Raw genomic sequence first — 16523 nt, 5'->3', positions numbered from 1 at the left:
CCTTTTGAAACCCATTAAAAAAGCCAAACCAGTTATGAACTTATATTCCAGTGATTTCTTTAGAAAGGAGTTACAGGAACTCTTAAAGTGTGCTCTCTGTAGCAATAATTGTGGTAATTTTGTGGAGGATTTTTTGTGTGTGTGCGTGTGTGTGTGTGTGAGGCCCAAGTTAGAACTTGTTCAGTTTATTTCCCAAACACTACTGGTAAGAACTTCCTATACCCCTCCACACTGTTTCCCTCCAGCAAAGCCCATGTTATGAAGATGCTGAGGGAGTAACATGCTCAGAGGAAACACTCAGGAGAAAACAGGCTTGTCTTTCCTCTCTAGATACCTAGGCTTTGCCCCACTCTAACCATGTACCTTTCCTCACTCTCTTTCAATGAGAGAATGCTGCATATAAGTCCTCCAGGACATGACCTATGCCTAGCTATGCTTCTTAATACCCAGATGGTAGAATGTATCTCTCTCTCCTTCCTCTGGGACAGAGGAGCCTCTGGCTGATCACAGAGAGTAGGATGCTCTGCCATCTACTAGCCTAAATAGTATCAAGACATACTCCAGATGTAAGACTCAGGGAATCTGGAAGGCAAAGGAGTTGTCCCCAGGGGACATCAATTAATGCACCCCAATCTGGCTGGACACCTAACAAAAGTTTCTTTGAACTTTTGGGACTTACTGGACTCTAAAAAGATAACTAATATCCCTATATGTAAAAAACAAAACAATAGACATTTGAATAATTAATAAATTAAATAAGAAAATAAAAATGAAAGTTTTAAACTGATTGATAATATAAACATTCTGCATTAAACTATGAAACTGGAAAATTAAGAGCTATGAATAAATAAATCAGCAAAGTCCTAGAAAAATTGATGACTTAAGCTACTCTATCTAAAATTCAGAAAAAAACAAAACAAAACAATAACAAGAAATTCCAAATGAAGATGTGGTGATGGAAATAATAATGAAAAGAATAGCTATTTATCAGGACAAATGAAACAAAGAGAAATTTTTTAAAGGCAAAAATTTTATTCTTGAAAACACTAATGATATTTATACTTTGTAGCCACAATGACTAAGAAAGAGATAAATAATTCCTGTACTTATATTACAGGAATGAAATAGGGGCAATATTGCAGATCCTATAAACATTTTCTTAAAAAAATGAAAAAAATATTATGAACAATTTGATGGCATTATTTTGAGCAATGTAGATAAAGGGACAAAGCTCTCTAATATATAATTTACATAATAGAAGGACAAATAGAATATTTGAGCTATCTTACATACTTTAGATACAATAGCATGTCACAGAAGGACTGGGATGCATTCTGAGAAATGTGTTGTTAGACTATGTTGTTGTGTGAATAGAAAGTACTTACATAAACCTAGATGGTGACACACCTGGCATATATTGTATAATATATTGTTCCCAGGCTACAAACCTTGCATATATAGGGTAATATATTGTTCCCAGGCTACAAACCTTAGCACATTACTTTACTGATACTATAGGCAATTTTAAAAATGGTAAAAATTCCTGTACCTATATATAACTAAACATAGCAAAGGTAAAGGTTGTGGGAATTTTTTAGCTCCATTATAATCTTATGGGATCACCCTTGTAGATGTGGTCCATTTTTGACCAAGTTATGCAACATATGACTATATATTGACCAGCTAGTCATAGATGTTCACAGCCTTAACTCCAGTTTGGGAAGTTTCATGGGTGAATTATTACACAAATTTATGTTCTTACAACATACATACATACACACACACACACACACACACATATACTTGGGCACACACATGCACGTAAACAGTAAAACGTTGCACAAATTTCCTCTGAGAATAAACAAAGAAATATAATCCAAAATTTTATCAGACAATGAAAAATTTGATACCAAAACTTGACAAGGAAGCTACAAGATGGAGAAGTCATAAGATTTCTTCCTGGATCTTAGATGGATAAACCTAATAAATAGCCACGAGTAAGACTCATTCCTCCAAAAAAAGTACAATATATCTTCATCATATCGGTCTTTTAAATTTTTTTCTTGTTAACATTAATGAAAAATCAAGATTACCTTAATTTTCAAAATTCAATCAGTACAATTCAGTATATAAACAAATAAATTAAAAACTATCATATCAATAGTTGTAACGCATTTTAAGCATTTTTTCATACACTTGTTAGCCATTCAGATGCCTTCTCCTGAGACATATCTACGTATTCAAGTGCTTTATCCATTTTTCAATTGGGTTATCTTTTTTTAATACTGACTTGTTTGTGTTCCTTATATGTTTTAGAGATTAACCCCTCATCAGGTTAAAATTTGCAAATGATTTCTCCCACTCTGTGGATTGTCCCATCACTGGGTTGGCTGTTTACATTGAAATATAGGAGCTTTAAGTTTTATCTAACCCCATTCTTCTAATTTTGTTCTTGTTTCTTATTGTTTTTAAGGTTATAGCTTATGAACCATTGTTTAGACCAATATCACAGAGCTTTCCCACTGTGTTTTTTTCTAGAAGATTTACTGATTTGTTTCTTACATTGAACTCTTTGATCTGTTTTGGAGTAAGTGTCCAATTTCATTCTTTTATTTATGGGTGGGTATTCAATTTTTCCAGCACTGTTTATTAAAATTACTATTTTTTCTCTATTGTGTATGTTTGGGAACTTTTTCAAAAACCAATTAGCCATAAATACATGAATTTATTTTTGGGTCCTCTATTGTGTTCCATTGATCCTTCTGTCTGTTTTATGCCAGTTCCGTGCTGTTTTGATTAATATATATTATAGTAATAGATATTGATGCTAGGAGTATGATGTCTTCATATTTATCCTGTTTTGCTCAAGACAGTTTTGGCTCCCTTGCACTAGGTTCCTAAAGATTCTGCCTTTTCTTTTTAGTTATATGCTATGACCAGCATGGCCAAACTTGTAGGTTCCAGTGAGGGGTAAAGAGGGATAAGAAAAATGAAGAGTCACATAGCAGATCTAGAGTTTAAGCCGGCAATGTTTACTTATGTATGTCTCCTTACCAGGTTAAAGAGTATGCAAGCATTATTCTTTGTATTCAGGAAATTTACAGAAACTAGAAACATCTATGTAGCTTTTCCACAGTTGCAATGTGCAATGTTAGGAGTTTTATGAAGTGCTCAAGAAAGTCCATTGTTTAAAGTTACTGTTAAGAGGGCAGGCTCAGGAGTAACAGAGCTGGTGAAACATTATGGTTGTTTTGCAAGAGAATTCCTCTATTCCCAGGAGCTATTCCTCTATTCCCAGGAGCTATGTGCCTGACATCAAGGTAGAAGCTGATAAGACTCTTGCACAGACCCTCCTCATGCAGGGCATTACCACAGCAGCTAATCATCCTGTGTCCTTGCAGGCATCAGTCATGCCACAGTCATGAGGCCATCAAAGAAAACAATATCAGACACTGCTCTTCCATTCTCTGTCATCCTCTCCACAGTTATACATGACATTGGAGTGTATTTTGCCACATTGTACATACATAGAATATAACTTCCCATTCCTGTTGTGTATTTCATCCACCATTTCTTAATATTGCTATATTGAAGACCAAGCTTCCAGCACATAAGCTTTGGATGGACACATGCAAACTGTGTCCAAACTACACTAAAAGGAAACAGAGTGCACCAAAGAAGCTGGAAAGACTGAGTTTTATTTCTAGAGAGTAGAGGGTAGATATTCTTGCAAAAAAAAATCATGAAGGGGGATGTTTAATAGGAAGGAAACCCACAGTACAGGGCCAGAGGAAATTTTCCTGTATAGTTAAAGGAATTAGAGATGAGAAATCCACAGGTAACATTCAAAAATTATTGAAGATATTTATGTATATAATTTGTTGACTTTCTTTGAAACAATCATGTTGTAAACTTTTATTACAAATCACAAATGAAGTTCTTAAAATTTCAATTTGAAAATATATGATACAATGTAAATTTTTTAAAGATGTAATGGGAAAATTCAGGATTAAAAAGAAAGCTTGTCATTACTAAAAAGAGACATCTTAAGATAAAGATAGTAAAATTCCCATGCTGCAGAGATAATGCACATAGTTCTTCTCATCTGGTCAGTGGGCAAAATGCACACTTAAGGTCTTCAGTTCCAATTTTGTTCATTGTTTACTGCTGAAATTTCTTGATGAATGATTAGATGATGGTAGAGATGGAAAACTGATATTTCAGTCACCCTCATCCTGCTCAAGCCTCTGTTTGGGCAAATTTTCAGCTAGTGGATTGGCTGCTTTGTTTCTTTGCCATCTTGTGGTTTAGTTTTCTGGGTGTCTGTGTCATAATTGAAGTTGTAGAGGTACCAATGCTGAGTCTCTGGTGATGTAGGGTCTCATCATCTTGATTTCCCCTATTCTCTTCATTGCGATCTTCTCTAGGATGTCTTTAGTATGTTTGCATCATTATGGTATGCTTATTTTAGTTCTTTTATAAATTATATAAAAGATATAAATTCTATGACTCTGGATATAACTATGTAATAGGTTATGTGATGGTTCCATTTCTAGACTTTTGAACTGGTTCATATAAAAGTTCCATTTCTAGAGTTTTGAGTAACCTCCATACTGTTTTCCAAACTGGTTATAGTAATTTGCAGTTCCACCAACATAAGTATACTTTCCTCTCCAAATTCTTGCTGGCACATGTTATTATTTGTATTTTTTATGATTGCTAGTGAAAGATCCTACTTGGATTAAGGATATTCTATAAGGACTATAATTGGTTCATGGTATAAGAAATATAATTGTCTAATTATAGAGAAAGACTTGGTATATAACTATCTTTTCTCTTATGCATATGATTGTTTATCTTTTTATTCTGCAAGGGCCTGAGGAATAGGAGTAGGTTTCATGGTGTGGTTTGAACACTGAAATTATGTATCAGAAATACACATAGAGACAAATACATTTTTAATATGCAATACTAGTGAAAATACAGTTTATAATTTGATTTTCTAAAATGTACATTCACATCTCTGGTAAGAAAAATTATGCCAAATGAGTTACCAGAAGTGTCAGAAATACATATTAGCTGTTAGACTTTATCTACATCTTCAGCTACTAATTTAATATAGCCAACATATACAGCTCATGTTATAAAGTACTTTAATGTCTTCAAGTATACCATGCAGTGCCACAGTCCTTCTTTTTTCAGCACCAATTGTGGCATTGAAGTCCTCAATGACTGTCAGATCTGCAGTAGGTTATCCAGAATAAACTTTAAAGGATAATAGAAATGAAGTAATGTACTCAAACATTTCCACACAAATTGGCAGGGGAATGTAAGTGTGGAGAAAAATCATATGCAGCTTTCCAGGGAACTAGTGTAAAAATTGACAAAAAAAGAAAAGTGCTATCTGAGCTATACATTTCTATATAATTCATTATTCTTATTTCTTCCAAAGCTTTTTTATTACTTCTGATGGCCAGATAGATAAAAGGCCTAAAAGTACGAATAAAGGGAAAGGAATATAAAATCATGATTACAAGAGGAGATAGATGTTCTATATTCCACGTGTCATAAACCTTAACAACCTCAAAGACCTCTAGAAAATCGATACTGTACAATAGGGTTCTTATGACTGGGCTTTGCCATGCTATTTTTCTGAACAGATCGTTTTAAAAATAATTTGGAGATGAATTCCAGAAAGTCAAGCATGTAGAAATGGTTCAAAATGACCTGAATACATTGTCCTTGATGAGGGACTCTTTATTCCATAAAGCTGCTATTTCCCATTAAGTTGCATATTTCAATATAGCATCCAAGTTCTTCAGGGATAAGGTAGTGACTACCAAATGCACTTCTGCTAGCTGATATGACAGCAGATAGGGAGAATAAAAACAGTTTATTTGTAGTGGGACTTTAGTAAAGACAAAACTGTGTGCAAAGATTATTATCAGAGAGAAAATATGGAGTACAGTAATATTTGGTTTGGAAGAGTAGAAAAAAGAAAAAATAGAAAACATAATTGGTGAGAATAATCTCTCAATTTGGAAAAGGTTAGGAAAATTAGCACTCAGTGCCTGAATTTGAGTGTGGACAGAAGAGGTGGCATTGAGGTAGGTGGTAGAAAAAAAATACAGTAATTTATTACTAAAATACTTGTAGTGCAAAAGACAGTATTTGAGAGGAGATGCTGAGAAATGTCAAGAGACATAAAAATGCTCATGACATTGCTAGGTGACTTTTTAATAAGTCAGATAATCCCAGGAGATTGTGCTATTCTTATGAAGAGGTCAGACAAAGATTTTGAGCAACTGCTTAAACATGTAAAGTTTTAGTTTATCAAAATATAAAATAATTACAAAAATATACACATGAGTTGAACATCTATTTTTCAATAGATGGATGTACACAGGTGACCACCCACAGGGATAGAAATTAACAGAATTCTAAAAAGTCTTCTTATACCTGTTTCTAGTCACAGACTGTCCTCCATTTCTATATAAACATTATTCTCACAGACCTCATATATATGAATCAGATTTGCCTATTTTTAAAATTTTATCCAAATGGAAGAACATAGTATGAAATCTCTCTGGTTATGGGACTGAGAATAATTTGCTTTTAATAATGTTTGTGACCTTTATTTTATTGTCTTATAAAGCAGTAAATTGGATATTCTTGATTTTCTTTATACAGAATATTCTATTGCAAGGGTATTCCATAGTTTATCCATTGCATTGTTGCTGCACATTTGAATTGTTTGCTGTTTTCAGCGAATATAAATAGAGCATCTACACTTTTGTTTATTAAATTTCTAACAGCTCTGTCGATTGCGTACATGAGATACATGTTTAGCTATTGTAGAAACTGCCGAATGTTTTTTCAAAGTGTTTGTGCCCATATCCAGCCAATCAACAACATATAGAGTTCCAATTGCTTCACTTGCCATTTCATGATGTGACCAAAATAGCTGAGTTAGAAGTTCTATTGTGCAAGTGGGAATAACACCTTGTGATTTTTTATCACCATGCCCTCCAAGAACTAATGAGAAGAGTACATTTTCAAATACTTATGCTCATTTTCTTACTCTCTTTTGTCAAGAGAATGCTCCGATTGATTTTTTCTTTTGTATCTTGTTTTGTCTGTGATTCTCTGATATGTAGCAGTTCTTCAGGTAACTGCACTTTAATAATTTGCTCAACTCTGTGGCTTGCCTTAAAAGATGGTGAGCAAAAATCCTGCATTCATAGAGCCAAATTAATTTGTATTTTCATTTATATTTGGTAGGGTTTTTTTTTTCTTTATTTTCAAGATGTTCCATACACTAAGGAAAATACCTTTCTATATTTTCTTAATAATGTTTCACTTGTACATTAATATTTATATCCACAGAGTTGAAATTTGCATATATTTGTATATTTCATGAAATGGAAAAGCTTCAATTTTCTCCATATGGATATCCATTTGATCCAGGATTATTTGCTTAAAAAAAAACATGCTGCCACATCCTTATCATAAGATAGGTTAATTGGGTTAATAGTCGGACTATTTTATTACTTTTCTTGACAATCCTTTGCACTCTCCTAGTTAATTTACTTTCATGGTCTTGTGGTGTTTTGAGATGTAAGAGTACAATATGTTAACAATAATTAAATAATTATATTAACAATAATTAAGTCAGTCAATAGTCATCAATGAATGCAAAAACCAGCCAGTGAAAAATTAAAGTAAAAGAATACCTGTAGCTTCAAAATACCTCATGAAAAGACACTTTGGAATTACAAAGGTAAAGATAATGGCATATTTACAATAAAGAACCAGGGAGACACCACATTAACCAAGTGATCAAAGTTAACATCACCATCCAGGCATGGTGGTAAACATTTGTAATCCCAGTGAGTCAGGAGGCTGAAGCAGAAAGATCTCAAATTAGAGATGATCCTCAGGAACTTAGTGAAGCCCTAAGCAACTTAGTGAGAAGCTGTCTTAAAATAAAAAAAATAAAATAAAAAGGACTGGGATATGACTCAGTGGTTAATTCCCTCTGGGTTTAATCTCCTGTACCACAAAAACAAAGCAAAATAAAACAAAAACAAAATCAGAAAATATTTAACATCAGTAGTTGGTCGAATCAACATTACATGCCTCTAGGCATGATGTAGAGGAAAAAAAAAAAGAACAATAACAAAAACCTCCTGAGAAATGCATAGCATGTTTAATTCTGATAAAACATAAAACTCAGAAGGAGAAGGAATCAACCAAAGAGCTTCCCTGCACTCTTCACAAGTGCCCATGTCACCAGTAACAAACAAGAATGAGGAGTCTTCCAATTTAGAGACACAGCACTGAAAACTGCTCACACTCAAAGATTTCCTCTTGCTATGAAGGAAATGATAGTACATTTGTAACATAACAGATAATACAGTTGTAACATAATAGTTGTAACATAATAGATAAATGAGATATGAATATGGTTCAGATTAGAAAAATAGCAAAGAGACATTGATTTCTTAATTTTGATAGTTTGTGGCTATTTATGAGAATATCCTTGTGTTTAGAACATGCACATTGAAGTACTCAGCTTTAAAAGAAATTGTATCTTCAAGTTACTGTTAAAAGACTTAAAAATATTGTGTGAGGAAAAGGATCAAGCAAATTAGGTGTTAACATTTGGGGAATTTGAAAAGTGAGAATTCTCCCTGTTATTCTTGCAAAGGTTCAGTAGGCCTGAAATTATGTAAAAGTTAAAAATTAAAATGAAGAGTATTTCTTTTTTCATGTACATTTTTTTTTCTGATTTAGAAGCCCACTGTTCCTATAATCAGTCAAGATGTGAAAATTTGTTTTACAAAAGGAAACTCTAAATGAATTGAAGAGAGATTGGTGGAGTGGACCCAGGAGAGCATAGGGTGGAGGTGGGGATGCTGGGGATTGAATCGGAGTGGGTTAAATTTCATTCCTTTGTGATAATGTCAAGACATGTCCTGGTGTTGTATAAAACTAAAAAGAATAAATATAAATATTAAAAGAGATATTACCAAAACAGTTCATATAATTAATCTTTGGATCTATATAATTGTCTATTTTCAAGAATAATTTATTCACCTCTAATTTATTCACTGTAACTGATGAGATTGATACTGGGGTAGTTTTTAAAGGTTTGCATTTTTGTTCTTTCCTCAGGGAGATGATAGGTAGCATACGATTCCTTTCCAAAGAACACAAGAGTACTGCTCACAAGTGAGATGCAGGGGTATGAATGCAGGCTCAGTCATTAACAAATACTTGTCAACAAATTGTGGGTTTTGGTTACTCTGTGTATGATACAGAACATTAGACTACTCAGGTCCTGAAATACTTTCTGTTTTTCTAGAAACATTTGTCAGAAGATGAGGAGAACAGATGAATTAAAAGTGACATGAAGTTTTAAGACTGCTTAACTTGCAATGCTATTTCTGAAATATAAGACTGTTAATAGATTTTAGAAAGCAAATGGCAGTTTTAGAAATTAAAACAGATGGTAGTAAGAATTTGTTATAGTAGTGTGTATATGTATGTGTATACATACATGTGTATGTATGTATTTCAACCTTTACTTAAAGATAAATTGAAAATACAGAATAAAGAGTCAGAGGAAGAGAGATTCTAGTCTTGGAAATTTTACTTAGATAAAATGCAAATGACAACTACTGTCCCAATTTCTTTGTTGCCACCAACTCATACTCTGGACCTCTATGGTTTACTTACCTATTGCAATTTTAAGTGCTGTTGTTGTGTTAGATAATGCATAAAATACTAAATTATAAAATTTTGTAGTTTTGCTACAACAATCTGAGAATTCCAGTGATCACTTCCAGAACTTAGGGTGGAAAATAGATAATTATTTCAAGGAGAAAGTCGTTCAAATTTTTTGTTCAAATTCTGATCTTCTAAACTGATGTTGGTGGGCAAATAGTTGTATTGGATTGAAGCTCTTATACCAAAGCAGTGTCATCATAACATCTTCCATGTGTTTTTCCTTTGTGGTTTTCCATCATTTCAAACAAAATTGTCCTTTGGTTTCATAGGATGAAAACATTTTCCGTATGATGAAATTTCAAGGTTGCTGGGAAAATGGCTTAAAATGAGAACATTTTGTTTTATGAAATCATTCAAATTGAAATGCTTCTAATCTAGTAATGTTCTATTTGATTTATGGCAGAGATTTATATTATCTTCATTTTAAGGTAAATCTCATTCAGAGATAATTGAAATCCAATAGAGAACCAGGATTAGATAAAGGACTTGATGTGAAAAGCAGACCTATAGGGTGTGTCCCCAGGAGTGGGTACTTGTTTTGAGAGTCATATGCCAATATTAAGAAGATTCTGTGAAGATTCAATTGCTACAAAGAAAACATCTGAGGGTATGTTGTCACTGAGAGTATGTCAGTTTCTGAACATAACTTGTTTTGATTTGCTAAAAAGAAAATCTGTCAAGAACTACAAAGGCTCAGGTTTTACTCAATGTGCAAACTAAAAGAGCCTCCTCAGTTTCATGGATTCTGGAAGACAAACGATTCCTGGGTTTTAGTCAGAAGACCTTATTACATTATTACTCATATCAATCATGCTAGATGGACTGTCAACATTTCCACATAACAAGTTCTGTGATAACCATTTCCCAGAGAATGTATAGTATTAGAGGAACCCTAAGATTAGAGATCTCAAACTTTTTATAATGAGCAGTAAGTCTGCCTGACCTTTGTTTGGAAGGAAGTTACTGTGTCTGTCTTCCATGAGTGGCAGTTGTAACAACATAATTATGATTGTCTAGAACAAAGAGTACATGACTATGGTCTCACTGCATGCACTAATGCAAGGAAGTCATGGAAAATTGTAGCCCAGTAAAGTGTGGGTGAGGTAACAAAATGAAAGAAAGGCCATATACATTGGACACCAATTTCTTCAGGTTCCTATGTCTAGAAAATCTCTCTTTATACACTATATTTCCCCCTTGATTTCTAATTACACTTATCTCAATGCTTATTTTAAAAATCTGGGATTCAGAAAAGATAAAGTCATAGCTATGATAAATCAAGATGGACTATATTTCAACTTCTCTGCCAGAGTACATGCCCTTAACCACTACATACATGCATTAAACTGTTCATTACAGCTCACTACAGCCCCAAACAAATTCTGATCATTTATTTCCATTCTGGTAAAAGCACTTCACCATTCTCTTGGTCAATAAGTATGACTCTTGAGCAACCCACTAGGTATATTTGTTTTAGCCTCATATTCTGTAGGAGAAAGTTATTCCAGTTTCACAGCCTTCTTCCCATGTAATGCTACTATCTTTGTTTATTTAGGCTTTCCTCACCTCTGAAAAGGACTTTTGAAGATAACTTTTGTTTTGAGTATCATTTTCCTTTAATTAATTTTCAGTGTTCTTTTCAGAATTGCATTTTTTTCTTTTGAAATTGAATTTTTAAGTAAAGTTTTTTGCTACTCCACCAAATCTTTTCATTTTTTGTTATAATATATTCATACATTCACACAATAAAACAGTATAATTTGATCAATTTCGTTCACCTTTCCCTCCCTTCCCCTTCCTCTTTCCCCCCCTTCTATTCTATTGGTCTCCCCCTTCTATTGTTTTTTAATTTGAATTTTAAAGAAAAACATTCACATTAGGCTTTGCCCCTAAGAAAATTTCCCAGTGGTGATAAACTGTAGGTAATATATGGCATTAAGGATGTCTGTGATGTTGCACTTAACATCCACCTGTCTCACTACTTCTTTACACCTGCCTTATGTTTCACCTGTTCTTATTTCCTGGGAGTTACCTTAAGAGTCACATTTTATATATATCATATATATATATATATATATATATATATATATATATATATATATATAATTTTAATATATGTATAATTTTAATATATATAATTTTAACAAATATATATAATTTTAACATATATATATGATTTTAATTTATTTATTCTAATTTGTTATATATGACATCAGAATGCATTTCAATTCATAGTACACATATATAGTACAATTTTTCATGTCTCTGGTTGTACACAAAGTAGAGTCACACCATTTGTGTCTTCATATGTGTACTTGGGGTAATGATGTCCATCTCATTCCACTGTCTTTCCTACCCTCCTACCCTCTCCCTTTCCCTTCTTCCACTTTTCCCTATCTAAATTTCCTCCATTCCTCCCATTTTCCCCTGCCTATACCCATTATGAATCAGCATCCTCACATAAGAGTAAACATTCAGCCTTTAGTTTTTTGGGAGTGGCCTACTTCACTTAGCATAATATTTTCCAACTCCATCCATTTACCTGCAAATGCCATGATTTTATTCTCTTTTAATGCTGACTAACAGTCCATTCTGTATATACACCACAGTTTCTTTATCCATTCATCTATTGAAGGGCATCTGGGTTGGTTCTACAATTTAGCTATTGTGAATTGGGCTCCTATAAACATTGAGTGTCCCTTTCCCCCCATATCCTAGCCAACACTTATTGTTGTTTGTATTCTTGATAGCTCCTATATTCAGTTCAGTTAAAGCAGAGATCACAGTCTCATTGATGCCAGAAGTGAATCTTATACATATCTTTCACAGAAGTCCTTATACTATTGTGAAGCCAATGGGCATTTCTAAGAATCTAATAAAAATTATATACATCCCCAAATCTACATGGATAGACTAGGGCATGCACACAAACTAGGGGTTCAAAACCCATGACTCACAAATTAAAAGTGCCTAACATCCATGAATCTGAACCTTGTCCAACTTGCCTGAGAGCAATGTTAGGATCAGGAACTACATTCTAGATATTGTACCCTGGAAGAATATCTAGCATTGTATGTGCTTGATGTGTGTTAAAATTAAAAATGGAATGGATGGCACATGGAGTTATATGTGTCCTCAGAGAGCTAACTTTTCTTCATACAATCAGTTATATCATCAGAAGTTCATTGAAATAGTATTTTTTCAAACATCTTTAAAGATAGTAGCTTTAGTAACTATGCAATGCCTTGTATGATCTCTCAAGCTAGACCTGTTGCTTAGGCAACATTTAAAGTTGCTCGATTGATGGAAATTTTTGAAAGCTACACATAATGAATTTTATTATATGTCTGTAACTCTAATTAGAGTGTTACACATACACTTTTACTCACTAATCAAAAAATATTTAATAGCTATTGTTATTAATCTAATTTTTTAAAAGAGCAAACATGATAAGTAATAGTTAAATTTTGAATTTGAGAAGTAAAATTAGAGACCCTATTCATAAATACTGTATATTGTACTTGCCTCACTCAAATATATCATTGATATAAGAGAGAATTATTCTTTCTTCAAAAGAAATGCTAAAGAAAAATAAATACTGAATTAAAACAATTCAAACAAATCCTTAAAATTCCAACATGAAATATTTCTAAGATTGTATACAGTGTATAAAATCACAATATTTTGACTTTATGATTGTAAGTGATATGCATTTAGTAGAATCTATGCTTTGATTTTGAGTTTTGATCTTTTCCCTGGTACGTAATGCATGGAGTGATACTCTTTCACCATACTAGGCAGCAGCTACAAACTATAGCACCTTGTTATTCGGAGAGCCATCTCCACACTGTGCTGTGCTGTTAAATTATGGTGCTCAGTAAGTTGGGTGTACTAGTGCACATTATTAATGCATATATACACACTTTTAAAATACATATGTGTATACTTTAAAATATTTTTTATTAAAAAATTTATTTTGGACAATAAAAAATTATAAAGAAGAAATATCACTTCTTAATTCTTACATTCAACATTACATTGCAAACATCTTGTTTCATTTCCTTTTCTATAGATATGATCATACATAGGTATACACAAAATTAAAAGGGTTTTGTGTTCTATATTTTTAATTATCAATTTATGAATGTATTCATTACTTCATTATTAATTATTTCATTACCTCTGTTAACTATTATTGAAATATGAAAATTAATATCATTTGAGTGTACCATAATTAATTTAAACACACACTAAATGTTGAGGATTATTTGTTTCTAAGATTTCTCTATTAGAAAAAATGTTTTTTTAAATATCCCAATTATAATTTGATCAGACATTGTGTACAAATTCTATCATAATCACATAATGGCATAAAATTTCTTTTATGAGTCATTTTGTTGAAAGTATTTAGTATCTGTTTTTTTTTGAAAAAAAATGATATAATTTGATATAATTTTCTTAAAAAAATCCAATAGAAGTTAGAGGCTTGCATACAATTCCAGAAATAGCATTGCATAGTCCAGCCTCCCAAATGAAGAAAAACTGTTCTATTGCCTCTGAAAATTAAATTGCATCAAATTTCCCATTGTATTTATAACATTTTCTAGGGATTTAATATATGAGTTTAAAATACTTCTGCTTCTGAAGTCAAAGTTATAGAACTCAAATGAGTCTATAACGTATCAACACCTATTTTAAATGGGACAAACAGACTTTTTAAACCTAAGCATGTTAACCAACTTTAATAAACATGGCTTGTTGTACAAGTCATTCAGATGTCAGATAAAGAGCATCCATTACACATCAGACAAGGTTCCAGTGTTGAAAGGGCTTTCATTTTAGTGGTTGTAATAGATGGTGAAGAAAAGTGAAAATATAGGTGAGCCAAGCAGAATGTCTATGAACATGATACAAAATAAAATAACTTTCACGGCTGAAGCAAAGAAAATATACTATGTATATTATAAGAACTCAGAGGAGGAAAGATCATGTTTACCTAGTTTACTGGTATTGAGTTGTTATAAAAAATTTTTCATAAAAGAGGTAGATTCATAGGAAAATGCCCTCTGATGGAGTAATTCTACCAACATAAGCTAAAATGTAACCGAATTTTTTACTGTTTTGACTTTAGAGTCATTGAGGAACTACATCATGGAAACATGAATCTACATATGAAATAAATATTAAAATTTTCTATTTGATAATTTTCATTATAGTTCATGGTATAGAGTGAGAATAGCATTCAGGTATGAAGAAGTCTCTATCTAGAGTTGGTATTTGGTGCTTCAAAATAGATAAATCACAATGTTATATCTTTTTTTTTTTTTTTTAAATCTATCTTTAACCAAAAGATGCATATAGTGTACAAGAAAAGTTCAGTAGTGGTTAGAGACCTTACTGGGCAAATTTTGTGATGGAAGTAGCTTTACTAATATCTCCCATTTTTCCTAACCACAAGGTTATAATAGGTCTCCTAAAATATGACACAAAAATTCTACATGTTTATATAGTATATTTTAGTTTCTACCCCATGTTAGCATCATTTCATGCATAAGAGGATTATGAAGGTTAGTTAAGGAATTCTTCTGAAATATTTATACAAATGCCTGGGTTAAATATTTAATTATATAAGATTCTAGCTTTATTCAACCAGCACAATGAATTTCACTTATTTTTTTCCTTTTCCCACAGAATCACTTGAGAAGCTTATAAAATACTTAGGATCCTCAACCCATGCTATCTAAGTCTGAAAATTCTATATCACCAGCTTTATTTTTACCAATATCTAAGCTTATTCTTAGACGTTGGAGAAGATGATTGAACTTATGCAATACATTTGAATGACTCCTATCAAGCCATTCTTCACAGATGGACTGGTTTAAAAATTCCCCACGTTTCCCTATAAACATTAAATTGTTTTATACTAATATTTTACTTATTTATTTATAATTAGTTCTTTTTAGTTATATGTGACTGTAGAATCCATTTTGATATACTTAATCCTCTTAACTAAATTAAATGGAGGTAATTTTGACTGTGAAACCAATAGTTAAAGATAAATAATCATGAAATCACACATAACTAACAGTGTAACACTGAAATATATGAATTAAAAACATAGTGAATGGGATCTATGTATTAGTCTTTATTTTTAAAATCCATCTTTTTCACAATGCAGAATGTCATTACGGTAAATTATCTGAAATCATCCTGTATCACCACATGATTTAAGAATTATAAATAGTGATAGTCATTAATAACTTAAGAAAGTTACAATAGCAATTCACTGATTATTTTGATTTTTGATAGTGTTCTTCCATAACAATAAGAAAAATTCTCATAAGTCTACTTGAAGATAATCTTTTTGATACTTGCAATTATTCTGTATGTAGAATTCCTTCATCAAATGCATGAACAAGTCAAAATGTTCTAAGTTGATTTGCTAAATATACCAAAAGTTATCACAATTTATACTGAAATAATATCCTAGTGTTTGCAGTTTCTTACATGAAATAGAAAAATTTTTGAAATAAATCTAAGGTTTTTATTTTTTCATTCTTATTTTCAATGCTTGGTTTAAAATCTTAGTGAGTTCAGGTTGATAATAACAGTAGAAATTTTTCATAGGATAGGTAATTTTTTTGTTTTTGGTAAATTTATGTTTGTGCTTGTTGCCAATTATTATGATAGTATTCATTATTTTCCTCATTGATCTGTAATGCATCCAGATG

Source organism: Marmota flaviventris, chromosome 1, assembly GCF_047511675.1.
Source record: "Marmota flaviventris isolate mMarFla1 chromosome 1, mMarFla1.hap1, whole genome shotgun sequence".
Taxonomy (NCBI): domain Eukaryota; kingdom Metazoa; phylum Chordata; class Mammalia; order Rodentia; family Sciuridae; genus Marmota; species Marmota flaviventris.
Note: the sequence above shows the minus strand (reverse complement) of the source record.